Source organism: Etheostoma cragini, chromosome 21 (genome assembly GCF_013103735.1).
Source record: "Etheostoma cragini isolate CJK2018 chromosome 21, CSU_Ecrag_1.0, whole genome shotgun sequence".
Lineage (NCBI taxonomy): Eukaryota > Metazoa > Chordata > Actinopteri > Perciformes > Percidae > Etheostoma > Etheostoma cragini.
The window spans coordinates 790805-794525 of NC_048427.1; positions in this window are offsets into that span (position 1 = coordinate 790805).

Genomic DNA, 3721 nt, shown 5'->3' on the forward strand with positions numbered 1-3721 from the left:
GGGAAGGTTCCAGGGGAGGGACCAGGGGAGGGACCAGGGTAGGGAGCAGGGGAGGATCCAGGGGAAGGACCAGGGGAGGGTGAGGTGAACCCTACCAGCCACACGTTTCCTGTGTGCCTGCCACCTGTCCTTTGTGACTGTTCAAACATCTGGTCATGTCCCCCCACTCTGCTCCTATTGAGCTCCACCTGCTGCTCAGCAGCTGACAGGAAGTGTCAAAACGCCACATACAATGTTAAATTACGTTATCTGTTTGCACAATACAGTAACGTAACGAGCTATTCAAAGTAGCTGGATCCTCATCTTCTCTTAACAGTGTATCAAGGTGTGTACTTTGTCCACAGCAAGCCTACCAATCAGTCCCCAAAAAACGTCGCAGTTAGAGATGCCGTAAACACATTCTTTGTAAATCTTTACATTCATTCCCCCGAAGAACCAAGCAGGTCTGCCTCGTTGCACGATCCAATCTAATCAAAACTTGTAATTTTGCAGCTTGCAAGCTTGAATTTAGTTTTGTTCCCCGTAGTGAAGGGATTTTGAGAACGGCAACACAGAGGAAAGAGTCCTGACATCAGATGTTAGGCTTCAGCCTGGAAATGTGCTTCTGTTAATCCAGACTAGGAGGCATCAGATAAAAACATCAAAGTGTGTAGAATCAGATTGCAATTGTCTAAATATAGAAAATGGACAGTTACATGATGATTTAATCGGGGGGCGGCCTCTAGCTCAACCTGGGCTGAGTCCTGCAGCGGCCAGGGGGGGGGTGGGGTCTCCAGGAGCCATGCATGATGAAGACCCGAGGTGCAAGGGGAGGAGGAGGGTTGCGTTCTTAGCCTGAAATGAGAACTGAGCAGCAGAAAGAGACAGGTTTAACCCTCCTGGTGTCCTCGGGTCAAATCTGACCCCTTTAAAAAATGTCTATATCTGAAATATGAGTTTCTTTTTAACCAAATTGCCACAAAAAATGTATTGGATTCCTTACAACGTTCTTTGTAAATGCAAACACTTTCATTCCTCTGATCTTAACTATTAGTCAAATGTATTCATAATTTCTCTTTTAATTCAAACATTAGGTTTAATTTTATATAATTGAGGGTTATTGAGCATGAATTCCAAAAAGTATAAAGTGTAAATCTAGTGGTATTAAGGTGGTGTTAGTGAAAAAGTCTGAAAACGGGACAAAAATGGGATTTTTTTGTCTGTTTTTTTTAACCCGGGAGGACAACTCAAGGGTTAAAACAGGGATTTGATGCTGTGAATGGCCACTTCTGATTTGTTCAAATTAAAGTGAATGCCTCTAACAGCTGTTCAATTTAGAAAGTGAGACAAGTGATTACATTTAGAAGTCTTCAATAAGGAATTCACACTGGGCTCCATATCCTGGACATGGTCCTCTCTAGAAAGCATAAAATGTGCATATTTCCTGATATTTTATGTGAATGATGTCTGAACTCTTCAGTAAACATGACAGCACTGCTTGTTAGTTCAGTCAGTTTCAACTTTAGCTTTGACAAGGAGCAGCCGGTAAGTTGGCTGTGCAGTCAGAAAGCATTTAGTTTCACTGCTGCAGTGAATCTGATAAACATCTTGTCCCCCCCATGTTGTTGTTGAAGTAGCTTCATGTGCATTCAGTAGCTTCATGTGGACTGTTTACATCATTTCTTATGGCACAAATCATATGTAATCATAATGCAGAACGATCCTGTCTGTAAGCACTGAGTAAAGATCGAGGAAGTTAATAATGTGACAGACCAGGAAACATGCTGTGCATACGGTGAGTATGAGATTCTGCAGACTAAGTCTCACCCAGGTGTAGAACAGACGACATGAATCACTTAGTGTTGAAGATGTTTTTCTGATTTGTTACACAGATTATTGTAATCCTCGGGAGATATAGTACTGCATTTATGCATAACAGGAAAACTCTGACAAGTCAGAATAAAGAACTATCTGCAACAGATCTTCTCTGATGTCTCTCTGGGGTTTTGGTTCAAGGAGACGGTGAATCGGGTCAATAAGGAAACTGTGACATAATGGGGGTGAGCTCAAGGATGAATGGAGAGCTGAAAGCCTCAGCCATAAGTGGGAGACACATACGGAGGAGCTGGAAAGAGAGACGCTGTCCAGTCTGCAGCGGTCAGTCAAAGGAGGGACGTGGAGCAGAAAGGATCAGCTCTTGAGTAACAAGTGTGGGTGCGAGTACTCTTGAGGAGCGTTATAAAGAGCAGGAGGGGCTGTTCCCTTGGTGGACTGGTCCTTTAATCAGAGACCAACACCTCATAAAATCCAAAAACAAGATAACAAGAAAAGTTCCTGAACTCTGAGTTTAAACATACAGTCTGATAATTTCAGTGTCCCCCCTTTCCCCCCCTTAAGTAGCTGGAAATGCCATGGCTCCATGTTTGTTATGGCTCCATCAAGTGCAAGAAATTCTTTCATTATTTTTGGCATTATTTCCCAAATTGTGACATATGGTGAAACGGGAGGAGCTTTAACCTCAACTTCAACCCACCAGGGGTCAGTGGTTGAAGAAAGTTAGTTATCATGTTATTGTGATTTTAACGCCACCTAAAAAATGTCATTTCCAGTAGATCTTGAAAAGATGATTAAAAGGTGAGTGATTTGAGATCCAGGTTGCGCGCGGTGTGGGCGGAGTTCTGTGAAACAGCAAAGACAAGACAAGATAAGATAAGATTGTATTGTCCCGAAAGATATTTGTCTTTGACAAACAAAACAATGCAGTGCCTACAGACGTGAAGAACACAGACACAGACGGCTGCATCAGTCTGCATGGACACGCTCATGTTGCATCCAGAGACCGCCACTAGCCAACAACGTTGCACACCGCCCGTTGTGCAACACATCCTAACAGTCGTCATGGTATGTGCTGTAAGGGTAAGCCGTCTTATCAACATTAAATCCTGGTAAGGGCAAAGTAAACGTGTTCATGTGTGTGTTTTAGATAAAAGCATCATTTCAGGAGTTAGGAGACCATAGGCGTAGTTTACAGGAAGGAAAAATCAAAACTAAAAACACAGAAAAGGAAATGTTTGACCTTCAAAACTTCACATTTTGCTAAAAGGTGGAGCTCTCACGTTGAACCAAAGTTACACCCTCGGGTTAGGCTGGCGTGCCATTTGAGGCTTTGATGGACAGGCGGACAAATGAGTTATTAAAGTGCTTGAGTCTGCACCGGGGGACTCTGGGGCGTCTGGCTGAAGGGAGAGGCTGGTTCTTAATGTGGAGGACATGGGTGGGGGTTACAAGCTGTTACACAAAACTAAGACCATGGAGAAGATTCTGTAAGACAGACTTAGATTCCTGATTCCTGGTTTAAAGGCGACCACAGAGGGGTTCCTGGGTCGCTCATCTGGTAGAGCGTGCATGTACAGATGCTCAGTCCTCGCTGCAGTGGCCGCAGGTTCAAACCCAACCTCTAGCCTGGTCCTACCAGACTCTGGTCCACTAGCCTGGTCCTACCAGACTCTGGTCCATTAGCCTGGTCCTACCAGACTCTGGTCCACTAGCCTGGTCCTACCAGACTCTGGTCCATTAGCCCGGTCTTACCAGACTCTGGTCCATTAGCCCGGTCTTACCAGACTCTGGTCCATTAGCCTGGTTCTACCAGACTCTGGTACACTAACCTGGTCCTACCAGACTCTGGTACACTAGCCTGGTCCTACCAGACTCTGGTACACTAGCCTGGTCCTACCAGACTCTG